This window comes from Lipotes vexillifer, unplaced genomic scaffold (assembly GCF_000442215.2).
Source record: "Lipotes vexillifer unplaced genomic scaffold, Lipotes_vexillifer_v1.1 scaffold1679, whole genome shotgun sequence".
NCBI lineage: Eukaryota > Metazoa > Chordata > Mammalia > Artiodactyla > Lipotidae > Lipotes > Lipotes vexillifer.
The window spans coordinates 1,061,729-1,081,365 of record NW_006796614.1 but is presented as its reverse complement, the minus strand read 5'-3'; the positions used below and the strand labels follow the sequence as shown (position 1 = coordinate 1,081,365).

Below are 19,637 nucleotides of genomic sequence, written 5' to 3'. Positions count from 1 at the left end.
AAACATTAGTTTAATCTAACTATAGTTCTTAGTAAGGTATTTGGTTTTGTTTTTCCCATAATATTTGAGGGTATTGTTCTTCAGAAATAGGAAAATTTAGGGGGGTGGCTTGAGGTACTTTATAGGGACAAAATTTAGAAATTTTATATTTTATATTCTATTTTAGCAAGCAATGTCTCACCTTCAGACTTATTCTGTCTCATAAAGAATATCTCTGAATATAATTTGTCTGAGAGCTCTTTGGTGAGGTCTGAAAAGTGAGCCAAAGCTGCACAATTCTGTCACCTACCAAAACAGAAGCAAATGATACTAAACAAAATAAAAGAAGCCAGGACAACAGGTTTATTAATGACAACAGGCAGGACACCATTGCCTGAGATACTGATATGTTTTGGTATCAAATCCTAGAGTATACTTCCTTCTGTCCTATGAAGAAATTATGGATGCGATCTTAGGAATAGCTGGTATGGTAAATACACAAATTGTACAGCATGTGCAAAAGTATTCTTGGCTTAACATTAAAATCTATTGGTTAAACTGGAAACTTTATAAGTTCTAAAGAAAATATGTATAGTGTGGTGTTTTTGAATCATTTAAAAAAGTCGTTTAGGGCTTCCCTGGTGGCGCAGTGGTTGAGAGTCTGCCGGGAGAGGCCACAACAGTGAGAGGCCCGTGTACCGCACACACACACACACACACACACACACAGTCGTTTATTATAACAAAAATAAAAGTGGTGTGTATTAACATTACAGATTAGGGTAGACTGATGTAATTTTGATTTTGACACATTGAAACTGAGTGCCATACGAGAAAAACACTCTCATTGTCTTATTGATAAACTTCACCTATAGAGAGTGCGGCAGGTATGCAGCAGTGCAAAGGCACATATATTGCACATAGAAAACCAAAGTTAAAGTGTGAGTTTTGTTTACTGGCATTAAACATTATTTCTTGCATAAAATCACCCTAATGAAAACAAATCTACCAGTGATGGTTTATGAATATTGAATGAAAAAATCTGCATGAAAGTTTTAATTTCAAAATACAAGACAATTTTTGTGATGCTGAATTTCAACATACTAGTTTTAGTTATGTGAGTTTCTTACAAAACATTCTCACTGGAGTTACTTGGAATTACCAATTTTACTTGGTAAAATTGAAACAATATAAAGTTCTATCTCTAAAGGATTATGTGTTTCTTATTTTGACTGATTTGCAAATTCGATTCATTGTAACTACAATGAATTTAATTTTATACCTGAATTATGAAAATATATTATTTTAATATAGCTACTTTATGAATTAGGTTTAAAGTAACTTTCTCAAAAGCTAAAGATCTAGAGTCTAACACTCTTGAATTCTTAATAGCAGCTTAGTTTTCAACTCTTATGGCTGACTCTTTTCTTCCATGTTAAAACAAGTTATCTAAAATTTCCTTCTGCTTATATTCGCTATAACTACTGTGAAAAGTCATAAACCCTTGTTTTAGTTCCTTAAGGAAAGCTCATCAGGTCTTTGCCTTAGGCATTGTTGTAGTTCAATATTTCACATAAATCTATTCTATAGAACACTGGTCTCATGAGAGATATTGATAGGTGTTCCATGAAAAAAAGGATTCCAAGGATAGTTTGAGAAATCTGGTATACTATAAATTCTCACTTTAAGATGCACATAGCAGAGTAACCAACTAAAGGCTTTAAGAAATCTTTGGTAAGAAAACCTGTTTACTTTTTTTGAAGTTTCTCAATAATATTTGACCTTAGAAGCTTTTTCCATATAACATGTAATGGCATATTTCTAGGCTAATGCATTGTTTTTCAGAATATAGTTGTAGCACGGAACAGGAAACACAGCCACAGACAAAGCTCTGCATTTTATTTTTTCATTTCCCAAATTTCCCAGACCCAGCAATTTTAAAAGACCTTGTATGTGTGTTAGAAAACTTAGAACAGTAAGGAAAATTTTTTCAAACTTTTAAGTTATTGTAGCAAGAAAACTTCAAATATAACTAATATTGTTGAAATATTCCATTTCCTTCCTTTATGCATCCATCATGAAAACTGCATCTGTGGAAGTCCTGTAGGAAGGCTAGAACTTGTTGGACTTGAAGTACATGTTTTGGTGGAATATGTTTATTACCCTCTGCTAGAATTACATTTCCACATTCAGAAATATTTGTTTCTTAAGTATTCCCATTGAAGGCAACAACTAGTAGAATATAAATGCAAAGCTAAGATAGTATGGTGATAAGACTGTCCTCAACTATACATAGATTGATATTATGTACATTCCTATTCATGTCCTCATACTTTATCCATTGCCTGTAATAGCTCTTTTTAAGGCTGAATCTAATAAGAATAGGCAAGTCAAATTGTACAGAACAAGTCTTCTAAAATACATATGGATGTTGTAACAAATAGTGCTGGGACAATTGAATGTCCACATGTGGAAAAAAAAAAAAAAAGAGAGAGAGAAAAGGAACCTAGACACAGACTTTACACCTTTCACAAAAATTAATTAATTTTACTAAGATAGTGGAATAGGAGGTTCTATTCCTTGCCCTCCCACACCAGCCCAAAGAAATGCCTTTTTAACAACCATTTACAGATGAAGATAACATTAGGAGAGCTTGGATTCCAGGTGAAAGGTTAAAGCTAGAGGAGCAGGGAACAGAGAAAAGACACAGTGAAAAGGGAAAGAAGAACAATTTTGCTTTTCCCACATCATCCTTTCCTTAGGGGACATAGTGAAACACTGAGAAAGAACCCCTCAGCCTTCAAGTTAAAGCTTTTGGGGGCACTGCGTGAGAAATTTACCTCTGTTGCATCTCATCCAAAACACTGAAGGAATCAGATGGCTAGATCATTTGGGTGCAGCCAAGAAAAAAAGAAAACGGAAGAAGACTTAAAAAGGAGGAAATTCTGCCTTTTGCAACAACATGGATGGACCTAGAGGACATTATACTTAGTAAAATAAACAAGACATAGAAAGACAAATACTGTTATTATCTCACTTATATGAGGAAACTAAAATAGTCAAGCTCATAGAGGCAGAGAATAGAAGAGTGGTTGCCGCCAGGGGCTGGGGGAGAGGGGAAGTGGAGTGGGATAAAGGGAGGTACTGGTTAATGGTTACAAAGTTTCAGCTATACAGGATGAATAAACTCTAGAGATCCAGTGTACAGAATGAGCCTACGGTTATTAATACAGTATTTATATACTTAAAAATTTATTAAGATGGTAGATCTTATGCCAAGTGTTCTTACACACACACACATGCACACATAATAATAAAAGATAAAGAGGGCAAGATAAAGCTTTTGAAGGTGATTGAAATGTTTAGATTGTGGTGATAGTTTTATAGATATGCACTTATCTCCAAACTTATCAGTTTGTAAACATTAAATATGTACATTTTGTAGCATGTCAATCATACCTTACTGAAGTGATTTTTTTAAAATGATCTCAAAATGGATTATAGATCTCAATAGACATAAAATAAAACACTATAAAACTTCTAGAAGAACACATAGGAGAAAATCTATGTAAACTTGGGTTTGTGGGTGACTTTTCTGACACAACCCCAAAAGCATGATCCATGAAAGAAAAGTATTGACAGGTTGGATATTATTAAATTAAAACTTCTGCTCTGTGTAGTAGCTAAATAAAGTCCATCCAAAGATACCATGTCCTAATCCTTGGACCCTGTAAATGTTACCTTATTATTTATTTTTTTAAATGGGTCATTGTAGATCAGATTAAGTTAATAATCTTGACATGGGGAGATCATGCTGTATTATCCAGATGGTCCCTAAATCCAATCATTATAAGTAAGAGGCAGAGAGAGATTAGACACAGGAGAAGGTGAAGTGAATGAAGGTGAAGGCAGAGACTGGAGTGGCCCAGTCATAAAGGAATGCTGGCACCCACCAGAAATTGGAAGCTAGAAGAGCTTTCCCCTCCAGAGCTTCCAGAGGGAATATGGTCTTGCTGATTCCTGCATCCCAGTAAAATTTACAGACTTCCACTCTCCAGAAATAGGAGAGAATAAATTTCTGATGTTTTAAGCCATCAGCTTTGTGGTAATTTTTACAGCAGCTGCCAGAAACTAATACAGTCTGTGAAAGACATGGTTAAACCAATAACAAGGCAAGCAATGGACCAGGAGAAAATATCTGCAAAATACATATTTGTTAGAGGACTGGTATCCAAAATCCTCAAAGACACATGTGAACAATTAATCAGCAATAAAAGAAGATTTTGATGTGTTATTACATCTAAAAATCATTTTGTGTAATTTGACTATAAAGCAGGAATTGTGACCCAGATCATACGGAGTCACAATTGTTAATTAATATTGTAAGACTCAATGTGAATTAGTGGGAAAGCAATCAGACTCAAAATCTAGACATATCTGGGTTCAAATTCTTGACATACCACCTACTCCTTTTACAGACTGCAAAACTTTCCTGAACTGCAGTTTTACAATTGGCAAGCAGAGACTGTAACAGCATCTATAATGGGAAGACTGTTTTAAGCAATATATAAGATCCAGTATGTAAGAGTTTGAGCACAGAACTGGCACATACTGAATTATCAATACTAGTATTATTATATCTGAAAATGACAGATATTAGTTGATAATGATGCTATAATTTTCATATATATATCTAAAAGTCAATCACAATTCAGAAAACATTTATACACATAAATTCCATTACAATTCCATTTAATGGGATAACTGACAGAATAGTCTGTTGTGACTAGAAAAAAATTCTTGACTATTCTATGAATTTTATTTTGTGGTAGCATGAGCTGCTGGGGCAATAATAATAATAGCAGTAGTAACAGTAACAAAATCTTTCTGTTAGGCTCTTAAAGGTGTTCACTGAAGAGGACTTCAGTGGTGAGAGGAGTTTATATGTGAATATTTTAGAAACTTCAATTACATTTATTCTTATACTGTACTACTGGAATAAAAGTTTAATTAGCTTCCCTGCATGAAGATCAATTGAACAAAATTACTATCTCATGAATCAAAAATGTCATTTCTGTGTGGAGGGGTTATGCATTAGAGCTGCAAAACAGTTTAGATTCCAATTACGTGGGCTCCTTCTGTTGGGAAGTTAGAATCAGAGAGCATAATGATATGGATATTCACCACTACACCTGCACTTTTTGTATACTTATTTTTGGCAGTCATAAGCACATAAAAATCACTCTGCAGGTGCAATTGAAGTATACCTGCCCCAAAGTACTACAGGTGTCTTGGCTAGTGGAACCTCTGGAAGCTGGCATTCCTCAAATGGGATGGGATGTATTTAAGGCAAACCAGTATCTGTGTCCTATAGAACCCTGGTAAATGAGTCCAAGCTTCAAGTCATATATAAAGCATCATGAAAAAGATCCACCTAAAGTCCTTTCATACTGACACAGTTATATACAAAAAGTAATGAATATGTGGTAGGGTGCTGGAGACACTACCTTAATTAAAAATTCTATTTTCTAGCCAAGCACTTTGGAAATTATAGCAGTGAGTTCCTTGAAATGAGACGAAATTCTCCCTTTCTTCCATTTGTAAGGCTCTGAAAAATTGTAAAGTATATGTGGCTCAGGTAAAAATCATTTTCTACAGTAACTAATTTATGTTTCAGGAATCACTAACCCTATCCTTTGTTGTTGTTATTGTTAATGACCATTCTTTTCTGGAAGTGTGATGGGGTAGAAGATTGCCTAGGATATCATGATTAGTGACTGTAGGGGATTTTATTTCTTCCCATTACCAAAAATGGCCTGCAACTTTGGCTATTGGTTTTATGAAGTTCTTTGGTTTTTAACTATTCTGTTGCTTTTTTATTGCTTATTTTTGCATTCATTCATAAAACAAGTTTTCACCTTAATTTTTTTCAAATACATACACCACACAAAATAAATATTACCCATTATTATTATTATTATTTTTTATTTTTTTTGCGGTACGTGGGCTTCTCACTGTTGTGGACTCTCCCGAGCGGAGCACAGGCTCCGGACGCACAGGCTCAGAGGCCATGGCTCACAGGCCCAGCCGCTCCGCAGCATGTGGGACCCTCCCAGACTGGGGCATGAACCCATGTCCCCTGCATCGGCAGGCGGGCTCTCAACCACTGCACCATCAGGGAACCCCTATCCATTATTTTTAATTTTAGAAGATAGAAAATAAGAAGCGATAGTCCCTGTCTTTACCTTTAATATACAGCCATCACCTACAATTAGAAGTAGTGTTTCTTCATTTCATATTTCTTCTTGCATATGGATACAAAAATCTGTATTATAAAATCTTTTCCTTTTTATCATTTTTATTGTTAATATTATTTTTCTATAAATATGAAATTGTGCTTTGCAAATTTTCCTACAAATAGATTTTTTTTTCCCGTTAACAATTTCTGGATCAGACATATGAGTATTTCATCATTTTAAAATGATGTTTTCTACTATATGATTACATTATAATTTGTTTGACTATCTTTCTCCATGAAGTCACAATAAGTTGTTTTAAAATTATTGATATTATAAATAATGCTGCAAAATATAGCTGTATACAATTAAGTGCTGTAATCATGATAGTTTTATCCTCAGATTCCTAGATGTGGAATTGCACAGAGAAAATGAACTTCTGATCATTTTCATTACTCTCTCACTCTCAAATACTTATTGATTACATCCCAACACACTGCATGATAGTATATATTGTCATAGCTTCAATGGCACTATATGTTTAGACTATATATTCTTTTTCTTTTTCAGCTGTGTCAGGTCTTTGTTGTGGTACATGGGCTCCACAGCGTGTGGGCTCTGTAGCTGTGGCATGCAGGACCTCTAGTTGTGGTGCTCAGTCTCAGTAGCTGCTGTGCATGGTCTTACTTGCCCTGCAGCATGTGGGATCTTAGTTCCCCGACCAGGGATTAAACCTGCACCCCCTGCATTGGAAGGTGGATTCTTAACCACTGGACCACCAGGGAAGTCCCTAGAGTATATATTCTTATGTTTTCCTACCTGATATTAAAAATTATATCTCATTTTATTTTGCATCTTATTAATAATTAATAAAACCATCAATCTCTTCAACTGTTTATTTTGAATTTATATTTTTTATAAAATTTTAAGATTTTTATACTTTTTTGCTGTTTTTATTTCTCACTGGTTTATACAGTTTAATTTTATATCAGGGATTCCTGCATTTGAAATATATATTACAAATATTTCCTTTCCATTGCTTTCTTTCATTTCTGTTATTCTGTTATACACTACTATTAAAAAGTTTAAATTTTTGCATGGTGAAATTTTTTATCATGTCATTTAGATTTTCTGAATAAAGAAAAAGATAAAGCTATAAGTATTAAATAGGTAAATTTACAGTATTTTTGATACTTGTTTTGTACACATGGAATTTTCTCTTTTAACAAAACTCCAACTCTTCAGTATACACCAGGTACATGATTTAAGAATAAAAAATAGAGGTTTATATCTAATAATAGAACATAAGATAAAACTTAATACTTAGGAAAAAACAACAACCTTTACAAAGGTTTTGTCAAGTGACAAAACAACAAAACAAAAGCAAACAAGTAAAAAATAAAAAAAGACCAACATGATGTGGATTATCTCTTTTCTTTGACTAACGGGCACAATATATTCTGATATTCCACACCTAAATACATTAGAGTGCCAAGACTAAATCTTTTGCTTCTATTTTCTCACTTGATCTTTACTAAATCCTCATTTAATCTTCATAGTGATTATATGAGGTGGTTATATTAATAATCACAATTCACAGTTGGGAAATCATAATTAGAAAGACCTTTTGCATGGTAACAGAGGTGGTGAGTGATAAGACAAGCTTTAGACTCAAGGCAACCTGAAACTGACTGAATCTCCTGAATGAGGATGGTCCACCCACATCCAAATAGTAATGATGAAACATCACACGTATGTTTTCCAATAGTTTTAAACTTATTTTTGCATTTACATACACAAGTTAATTATGTATTTAAATATGCATTTAATCATACAGATTACTAATTCTTTTAAATATGTGGTTCAAATATGCAAGACAAACTGTTAGGTTGTAAAATAATTAACACCTTAGAAGTAATACTTTACAAATTAATAGAAATCATAACAAAGGAAGGGATAAGCTAGGAGCTTGGGATTAACATATACACATTACTATAGATAACTAGATAACCAACGAGGACCTACTGTAAAGCACAGGGAACTCTACTCAACATTCTATAATAACCTATATGGGAAGAGAATCTGAAGAAGAATGACTATATGTATACGTATAACTGAATCACTTTGCCGTACAACTGAAACTAACACAATATTGTAAATCAACTATACTCCCATAAAATTTTTTCAAAAAGCAAACAAACTAGAAAAAAAGATTAAACACAAGATAAATTATCCGTACAGAATATGGTGGAAATAAGTCAATATTCTGCCTGGTTTGGGGAGTGTTTTCAAGGAAAAGTGGATTCAACAGCTCTATATCCTTAAGGTTAGAATTCAAAGTTAACACCACCAAAACTACAGGCTTCCTGGCTTGCAGAGGCAAATACTGCATTTTAAATTTGTGGCAGACAGGCGTAGACTAACTAACGCCCAAGAGGAAGATGCGGAGGGATAAGCTGTTGTGCCTTGTTCACTTTCTCCTTCTAAATACATCAGTCAGGTTAAGTCACTTCTCTTTGAAAGCACAGTGGGGGGCACTGAGAGAGGTTTGGTATGGTAAGTACACTAATGGAACAAACAGATGCCACATGGAGCAAAATCTCGAAAGGTGCCCTCTCACAACACTTGGGAAAGGGAAAAGGGTGAAAATATTGAGTGAAGAGAGAAAGCTGCTTTGCCTACCTATACAATTCGCCATGGGCTACAATTTCTCATTAAAATAGTAAGTGGTAATATTTCACACTGTCATTGCTCCTTACCCACATAGCACCAGGGATAGTGACTTTCTAAATGCAGGGGAAATGTTCTCAACTTCTACACAGACAATATTTATTACTAAAAAGTATACTTAAAAGTATCATTTGGGGCTTCCCTGGTGGCGCAGTGGTTGAGAGTCCGCCTGCCGATGCAGGGGATGCGGGTTCGTGCCCCGGTCCGGGAGGATCCCACGTGCCGCAGAGCGGCTGGGCCCGTGAGCCATGGCTGCTGAGCCTGCGCGTCCGGAGCCTGTGCTCCGCAACGGGAGAGGCCGCAATGGTGAGAGGCCCGCATACCGCAAAAAAAAAAAAAAGTGTCATTTGAAGAGCAAATATAATATACTTAGTTCTGATCATGGAGGTTACCGAAGGGGAAATATTTTCAATTTTCCTCTTTGCCTCTTCTCTGTGGCCTGTTATAACTCAATAACTACTTCTATTGCTACTATTATCAAATCATATTTGCCCCTCTGGTCTATAAGGATGTCAAATTGAGTTGTGTTTTATTTATCTTTGTATGTCCCAAACCTAGCAGGGTTCCTATCCCATGGTTTTTGTTCAAGAATTTTTTCTGAATCAAAATATTTGACCAACTGGAATTCTATGTTAATTCTAGTTTACCATCAAATACATCCTTTTCAATTTTTAGCCATACATTCTGTTTTCCTGGATGTTTTAGCAAGATAGAGAATTTTCTGGATATTTATATGTATATGGGTTGTGGCCAGTCATAACTTACAAATATATATAATAAAATATATTTCAATTCCCCTTTGAGATCAGTCTTATTTTTAATATACATATGTATGTCAAATTAGAAATAACACTGAGCATAGCTTACATTGGTCAATGAAGCATTATGATTAGCTTGTATTAGAACTGTATTTCCTATTTCTAATAAATCAGTGACACTGTTTCCTGCCCATATGATTTATATTATAAATTGTGCTTCAGAGCTTATAAATGAATAGATTACCTATAAATGTTATAAATGCTCAATTGCTTAAAATTACAATTTCACACATACAAATTTTAAATAACCACTATGCTAAGACTACATTAGTTTTGAATTATTTTAAAGCCACATGATAGAAGAGAAGTAGATTGTCTTACCCAATTTTTATGACAATTTATTGAAAACATGAGATTTCAATGAAGTGGGTTTTATATAGAAAATTATTTTTATTTCTACCAAAAGAACTGAATTATTCAAATATAATAAAGTATTTAGTAGACACTTTAGGAAAATACACTTGTGAAAATATTTAAGGATATTTATATATCATAAGGTCTTCTTCCTTTGACATAATTGATTCTACTACTTTACTGCCTAGTTACAAAAGTGCCATGGGTTCAAAATGTAGGTTTAAATCATGGTACAGTCATTTTGTTTATTAATATATGAGCACTGAATTTTAAATACATAACTGAAACACAGAGTAAAATCTATGAATAAATTTTACTCTAAACATAGAGTAAATTTTACTCTAAACATAGAGTAAAATCTATGAATAAAGGAGCAATTATATGTTCAGTAACTCTTGTGGGGAGGGGAATCAAATTAGAAAAGGATAGAATCACAATGAATTTGCAGTGAAATCAAAAGCCAGCTGATGGAGCTTTTCAGTTACTGCTATATAATCTTTAGTTAAGGCTGCCATCTAAAACAAAATATAGGAAATTTAGAAATTCCACAAATGCTCAGTTTTAATTAAAATTATTCATCCACTACTTGTAAAAAAAAAAGTAGATGATTTTTAATGAAATAATATTGAAATATCCTTATTTTACTTTATAAGTTTTAGTTTCTGTGAGTCCATGAAGGATCACATTGCTGGTTATACAAGGAAATTTTATTTAGACTAAAGTCACTTATCAGTGCTTTGATATTTAGGCAATAAATGTTTACAAGGTAGTCAATTTAACATGTGTCCTACTGATTATTGATGTATCACTTCAGGCACAAAATGCATACAGTATTCCACCGTGCGGTCATAACCAAAATAAATCAATGTGGGCAAGCACTGTACAAATTCCTTCAGATGCCCTAATTTATCTACAAATCATTATGAGATTAAAAACTATTATTATACCATCATTTTTATATATAAAAAAAATTAAATTAGAAAGGACAAGGAACAAGCTTAAAGTCATGTGGTTAGAAGGCGCTAAAGTGAGATATAAACCCTGGTCTGTCTGAATCCAGAGCTGGTACTTTAGGACTGACAGCAGATGGCCTCTGTAAATTTTTAGTTATTTCTGCCCCATCCCACCATCATCTTCACTATCCTAGAATCCCCAAAACACTTCTTGAGAATCATTATCTGTATTATAAAAATAAAACATTCAAAATATTCATCAAAGTTTTTAAAAACAATGCCAACAAAGAATTGATCCCTAGGGGCAGATTTTAGGGCTGAGGCAAACCTAGAAAAGTTGTCACAAAACCCTCTACTTACCCTTTGCGTAGACATCTCCTTTGTACCTTTAGTTTGGACTTTGGAACTGAATTTCCCATAGAGAGAGAGGTGAGTATGACTAAGCTAGCTCACGCCATTTTGAAGGTACATCTTCTGGATTTCAGAATCCTAAGTCCCAATTCTCTTTCCATATGTAAGTAGGATGTATCCTTCCCCAATTTTTCCCAACTCAAGGTGCATCTAGTGAGCCCCAGTATAATGCAGAATACAGAATACGGGACTAAAGACTTTTAGTTCTTTTCGAGCGTATAACCTTTACAATTTAAGGCAAATCATTGCTTTCAATAACCACTATGTAACAGAAGCAGAGCCCATAGAGACGGCTCACTGCTTTTTCTCATTTGGATACTACCAATGGTTAGATGACCATCTGCTATGATCTCCTTCCTACCCTCTCTCTTTTTTTTTTTTTTTTTTTTTTGCGGTACGTGGCCCTCTCACTGTTGTGGCCTCTCCCGTTGCGGAGCACAGGCTCCGGACACGCAGGCTCAGCGGCCATGGCTCACAGGACCAGCTGCTCCGCAGCATGTGGGATCTTCCCGGACCGGGGCACGAACTCGTGTCCCCTGCATTGGCAGGCGGACTCCCAACCACTGCGCCACCAGGGAAGCCCCTACCCTCTCTCTTGATGGCCGGTTCTTCCTGAACTGGGCTTTCATTGCCTTACACTCCCAGAGGAACCAGTCAGTCTGATCTGGGCCCACATCCTCCCCCACTTACCCACTCTTCAAGAGATCTAGCAGGTTCTCAGGCACTCTATAGAAAAGTTATATTTAATTCATGTTTTAGTAGACAAGCAACCCCCACCCCCACCCCCACCACCACTTACTGTCTTACAACTTTGGAAATATTTTCAGAGAATCTTGAGTATTTTACAGATAAAGAGCTTGAAATCTGCTTGGGACCCAATGACTACCTGCGAAAGCTAAGGCACAAATTCATGACACGTGTTTCCCAGTTAAGCAAAGGTGATATTTAGTTAAGATGCTGAGAACTAAAAATGCAATGCAACATTTGATTTACTTGATCAATATCTTGTGCAAGAATCATAGCTGGACAAAGTTACAAGCTTAGATACTGTTAAAAATCATTGAAAAAAAACTAGTTCTTGATATTTAATTCTGATTTCAGCTGACTGAATTCACAGATTATTTTCTGACTTTTTTTTTTTTGGCTGTGTTGGGTCTTCATTTCTGTGCGAGAGCTTTCTCTAGCTGTGGCAAGTGGAGTCCACTCTTCATCGCGGTGTGTGGGCCTCTCACTATCGCGGCCTCTCTTGTTGCGGACCACAGGCTCCAGGCGCGCAGGCTCAGAAGTTGTGGCTCACGGGCCTAGTTGCTCCGTGGCATGTGGGATCTTCCCAGACCAGGGCTTAAACCCATGAGACATTTTCCCATGCATTTATACATATAAGAACATACATATATGTACATATATATGCAAATATATATATTAATAAATATGAATATATATTCATTTCCAGGAGTTTCAAGCAGTTTAGTTTTTATATCTATTTGGTCTAGATTCATATTTGCCTGTGTTTATTAATAATGTATTTTTAAAAATGAGCTGTAGAGACTTTATAACTCACATTTTATTTCAAAAATTATTTTTATGGTATACATCCCATATATTACTTCAAGGAACATATAGGTATTTTCATTGTGGTTGCATTTTAGAATGCTCAGAAAATAAACAATAGTATCATTTAGGTAACTATAGAGTAGATGTTATTAACTTTTCCCTCACAAGATATGATTTAGATTTAGAAGTATTATGCTTTATAATGTATACTATCAGTGGTTCTGTTATACATGTTTAACAGGGTCAAACAGTACTCTTTACACAAAAGATTTACATTGACTTTCATTTCACTTTTTTGATATGTATTATATTCTTAGTGAGAGTCACATGCAGTTTATTTGTTGATTAAATCACTCATTTATTTCACTCATTCAATACATTTTTACTGAGTGATTTCTCTCAAGAAATCTCGGAGAGGAATTGAGAAAATGAGAATTGCTCTGATCTTTCTGACTTTTCCTTTAAAGTTAGAAGATTTTTTTGTATATGTATTTTTTTGAAATGTGAATTTATTTGTATATACCCACATACACTTTTAGGAATATAAATGGAATTGTGGAATGTGATTAAATATAATATTTTTTGTATGTTACATATGTATTTACAACCACATAGCACATAACTTGATATACTAATTAATTTTGAAATATTGCTTTTTTTCATCTAATCTCACATTTCATGAAATTTGTTAAGTTTTTGCTTGTGCAACTTTGAGAATAGTATTGACATATATTGAGATGGAGTGGACTTGAGAAGGCACATACTTAGGACTGGGGAGTAAAATAGGGACTATTAAGATTTTTCTGTGCTCTATTACCTTGAAGATGCCCATTTACAGTGGTAAATAGCCCCACCACTCCCCCAAAAAGAGATTTTTAAAAAATACATCCATGTTTAACAGGATCATTCTGTATCATTCATTAATTTATACATACACTTCATAACTTAGTTCCATTCTTATTCTATACTTCTTTTTCCAGAAAATAATTCTATGATTTGTCCTCTCTTTTATAAGCCTTAGGCATTCTTCCTTTAAACTTCAAGGAGGTTCCCCTAGATAAGAGTAAATAAATTCTTGCTGAAACAATGTCTTTCCTCTAACTCACTTAAAATTTTTTTTTTACAGTTCTTCATTCAGACATTCAAATTCAGGAGTGTAAAACTAAGTTGATTGATTTTGAAAAGGGCCCTACTGAAATAATTTTATGCTCCAGGAATGAGAGTATTATGTAAATAGCAGAAGTCCAGGAAACATTTTATCTCTCTTTGACACGGTGTGTTCTGATTTTACTTGGCATCTCCTTTCATATATATCCAGTGGTGTTACATTAATTTAAATACATGTGCAAAGAACAACCTATGGCTATTTATAACTTTGTATTCCTTTATTAAAGATAACAACAAACTAGAATCTTTTGCTAAAAAGAAAGCAGATAATATGAGAAAGCTAGGAGATAAGGGAAATAAGTTACTAGAGAGCTTGAAAAAGCAAAGTAGGTCACTGAGACAAGCAGAAAATATGCAATATCTTTTTAAAAATGAAATAACTCTTTAAAAATATACTCCAGCCAGTGATTTTTTTTTAATAGAATAGCTTAAGAATCAAAATCACAGAATACTATTCATAGAGAGAACCATTACCTGATTTGGAAAAAAAATAAAATGTCCTCTCTAGTAAGTGTGAAAAACTGATAAGAAACCTTGTTTAAGGAGTGAATTCACTTTAACAGGACCCTTATAAGGTCATTGTGTAGAACTGGTGAGAAAAGCGAAAATATTTCTGGGAATCAAGTAGAAATCGTTTTGAATATGCTCACTTTGGGTAAAATAATGCCAGATTTAAAACAAATCTAAAAATGTCCTTATGTAGAGGATGGACCTAAAACAGGCACACAGTAAAAGAATGTGAGGTTAACAAATTTAAGGCAATTGAATAATTTAGTGTTTCAGTGTTGTATATAATTACTGTTCTTTATAGTCAGAGGGATATGAACAGCTCTACTGCAAATTGGCCTTTTTAGAGGAGCATTTAGTACAAAAATCTTTTATCTACCCATCTCCCTACAGCCTCTTGTTTCCCACATTCATACGCAGTTTTATAAAAAGAAAAATTAGGAGTAGGCCACTCATTCATATATACAAGAATCTCTTCCTCTGAGGAACATTTCTTAATTCTCTCCTCTCCAAGTTACTCGCTTTTGTACTCCTCCTATGTCCTGTGGTATATTATTGCAGAGATTTGATGTTTCAACTTTCCTTCCTTCTTCATTTCTTCAGTAAGTCAAGTACCTTCACAAAATTCCTCAAAGACATGGCTCCATTATCATTGTCACTAGTCAAAACCCACTGTTACCCCACCTTGACAATTGTAAAAGCCTATTTCCTAGCCTCCCTCCTACCCTTTTAGCTTCCAGTTTGTCCTCCATATGGAAGTATTTATTATCACCTCTTTAAAATGCAAATTGAGATCAAGTATTCTTCTGCCCATGTCTCCCTTATCCTTCCACACCAAATATGAAATCAGTTTATGGCTCTTCACTGAACTAAGAATGGAACTCAAATTCCTTGATAAGTTGTACAAAGCCCTATAAGATCTGGCTACTTTTTACCTCCTCACAAACTACCTGATTCCTGTGCCCCACCATCTATTGCACTTCAGACATACCGGTCTCCTTTCTGCCTTGCAAACACTCTTTTTAAAGTCCTTTCAAGTCTTCATATTGTTTGTTCCCTCCTGCTGGACATACTCCTGGTATAATGTTAGAGAGCCTTCACTAACTGCTGAATCTAAACAACTAAGGAAGTCACCTGCTTCTTTGCCTGAGGCACAGAACTGCCCATGACAGGTGTACAGAGATGAGAAATAGGTGTTCAATTAGCTTCCTAGGGCTGCAGTAACAAATTATCACACACTTGGCAATTCAAAACAACAGAAAGATATTCTGGCACAGCTCTCAATGCCAGAGTTTGAATAAGGCACTGGCAGGGCTGTGCTCCCTCCAAAGGCTCCAGGGGAGAATCCTCCCTCATCTCTTCCAGCTTCTGGTGATGCCAGATGTTGCTTTGTTTATGACAGCATAACTCTAATCTCTGCCTCCCTCTTTACATGGCCTTTTCCCTTGTGTCTCTGTGGGTTTTCTTCTCTTCTGTCTCTTATAAGGATATCTGACATTGGATTTAAGGCCCAACCTAATGCAGGATGATCTCATCTTGAAATCTTTACCTTAATTAAATCTGCAAATCCCACATTTCCATTCCAAATTTCCACATTTGAAAGGAGGATGCTAATTTTTGTCTCCTAGGTTTTTCTAAGAATTAAGCTAGATAATGTCTACAAAGCACTTAAACGTTGTTTAAGAAACATAACATTTTCTCATTCTGTGGGTAAGTAAATTCAATTTTATGACTAAATGAGCTATTGTTTAATTTAAATACATGATTCTTATTCTTCCAATGTATCTATTTTTACTCTAACTATCTCCATTTCCCCAATCAGTTTTAAAACTACCATGACCAAGTTGTAAATAAGTTAATTTTTAACAAATGCAAGGTAAGGAGAAAGACCACTTCCCAGTCCTAACATTTATTTTTCTTTTCATTATTTTCTAGTGTCTTTAAAAAACAGTGTAAAGTTATTTTTATATTCATTTTAGAGGCAAATATATATAAAATAAATATATTTTATTTTTATATTTCTTTTACAGGAAACCCTCAGGCCTACCTCTGTTGTATGTATGTGTAATCACTTCCCCCACACCCCAAGTTTTATTTATTTAACTCTTCTGGGTTTCAGTTTATTTTTCTAGGGGCTATTTTTACAACCTATTATGGAGAAATCATCAAAATAATATTTGCAAAGTACTTCTAACTTTGTCAAGTATTTTCACAAGCATTATCCATTTCATATATTATTCACCCATTCATCCAAGAAGTACTATATTTGCTAGCATTCTTGGCACTAAGCTAGGTACGGGGATAAAGATCTGAAAGCTATCCTCCAGTAGTTAGGAAGCACACTAATGGAATGTGGTAAGTGCTATGATGGGTATACATGCCAAGTGCTATGGTAAAGGTATGGTAAATGCTTCAGACTTAAGTGCAGGGCATTGTCAGACAAAGGGTATATACTTTTTTCTTTTTCTTTCTTTCTTTTTTGGCTGCATCAAGTCTTAGTTGCATCATGCAAGATCTTCGTTGAGACATGTGGGATCTTTTTTGTTGTGGCGCAGGTTCTTCATTGTGGCGTGTGGGCTTCTCTCTAGTTGTGGTGTGTGGGATTTCTCTCTCTAGTTGTGGCACGTGGGATCCAGGGAGCGTGGGCTCTGTAGTTGTTGTGCATGGGGTCCCGGGCACGCAGGCTCTCTCACTGAGGCACGTGAGCTCAGCAGCTGTGGTGCGCAGGCTCAGTTGCCCTGCAGTATGTGGGATCTTGGTTCCCCGATCAGGGATCGAACCAGCGTCCCCCACATTGGAAGGTGGATTCTTTACCACTGGACCACCAGGGAAGTCCCCCAAGGGTATTTTTTTGTTTTTAGTACATACTAATAGATATTAAATCTAAAGGGGAAAAGGAAAATTTAGGGAGGAGCAGGCAAAGAGGCTTAATATGACTGGAGTCTGGGTTTGAGGAGAGGGTTGGCATAAATCAAGGGTGGGGAAAAACACAGAGTCAGATCCTAGAGGGCTGGAAATTTATGCCCTGGACATGGACTTTATTCTTAAGATAATGGAAAGTCATTGAAGAATATTAGGTAACATGAATTTATCTATATTTTAGAGAACAGCAAATTAGGAATTAGAAATAAATTGGAAATGAGTTAAACAGAAGGTGGGAGAACAGGGGCTCTTTGGCAATCCTTAAGTTAAATTGGAAGGGTCTGACTTTACCTTGTAAGTGAGGTTGAAAAGAAGGGACTAGTTTTAAGTCACATTAAAAAAGTGATTAATACTTAGCATCCAACTGGATGTCACTTCTCAATGAATTTAAGTGACTTGCTTAAGGTGACTTGAACAGTAATTATTCTCTCTCTAAATATAGTTCTTCCAAATTTATAGTAAAATATCTTATCATGTTGCCTTTGGAGAAATCTCTTTATTTTAGGGTCTGGAATCCCTATGGAGAGTTTGAAGTTAATTCTTTAAGTTCAATTATTGTCTCTTAGTTTCCTTTATGTTTCAGTTATCTAATGCTGGAAAAGAGACTATACTCAAATCTTAGTAGCTTAAAACAATAACGATGTATTATCTTTCACCATTTTCTGGGCTGTCTGGGCTCCACCTGTTGGTCCTTTTCTATGTGATGTTGTCTGGGCTCCCTTTACCGAGGGCCCAAGCTGGGAGTGCAGCATCCATAATGGTTTTACACACATGTCCTGATCCTCTCCTGGGACGGCTGGAAAGGCTGTGTCTCTTTTCAGAAAGAACTTAGACTTCTAATGTGGTGGCCCAGGACTCCAAGACTGAAGTTGGAAGATCTGAGGCTTCTCAAGAACTAGGCCCAGAACTGTAACAGACTCACTTCAGCTGCATTCAGTTGGAAAAAACAATTCATATAGCCTACCCTGATCAAGAAGGAGAAATAGATTTCACTTCTTGATGGCTGGAGTACCATTAATATAAAGGGATGAGAGGAATTATTTGTAGACTTTCTACCATACTCCATCATTTGTAGTGACCTATTTTGTAGATCACTTATGAAAGTAGATATTTTCTTTTCTCTATTATCTTCTTTGAAGTAGATAATGTCAACTTAAGTACATAGAGTAATACAGGTTATTCTTCAGAATGATAACATAAAATAGGTATATAAAATTTTTTCTTTGTATATGCCTGTAAGATATTCTTGAGACATATGGCTTAGGTATCACTATAACTGCATTAAGCATCTAGGCCATGTCTTGTACTTTCTTCAGTTCCAATAGTGATGATAAAATTTCATACACTAGCAATTCTTTTGCTACAAGTCATAAATTTTATAACCATCCCACACAGAGAGAAAAATCTCCTTATAGTCTAGTATTTTACAATTAGAAACATTGAAAGTAGTGGTTTATATGTCCCTTTGGTACAAGCACTGGTCAATGTTAGATGCTGATAGATGGAGTACATAAAATAAATGATGGAAGATGGACAGTCATTAATTTGGGAAGATCACTAAGGAATCCTTCCTACTCCAGACAAAAAAAAATTTAATTGTGAGGCTCAGAGGAGCCCTGTTTTTGGTAATTGTTTTATTTTAGAAGGACAGGAGAGGTCTAGAGTTCTTCCCCTCCCTCTGACCCTTTCATGATGATCATTCCAACTTGGCTTCCTATATTTTAAATTAAATATGAGTAAACTAGGAACATTATTTAAGATCTGAAGTTAATAAATATATTTTACACTTACACAGAAAAGTATTTATTTGAGGAAGGCAGAATTATACAGAATCTATTGCATATTATTTATTTAAGGGCCTTTAAATGAATGCACTTTAATTTATAAATACACTGAAAATTCTTTATGATACATGTAAGCCTAAAATTGAAGAGGACAGATTTTAATAAACTTAACCCTGAAACACACACACACACACACACACACACACACACACCACACCACCA

At 35.0% G+C, this 19,637-nt stretch overlaps 1 protein-coding gene across 2 annotated transcripts in view; it reads left to right on the top strand.

Moving 5' to 3' along the window:
- Positions 1–19,637, top strand: part of CSMD3 (CUB and Sushi multiple domains 3) — a 1,097,972-nt gene that overhangs the window by 91,047 nt on the left and 987,288 nt on the right. The gene's annotated exons all lie outside the window — the stretch shown is intronic.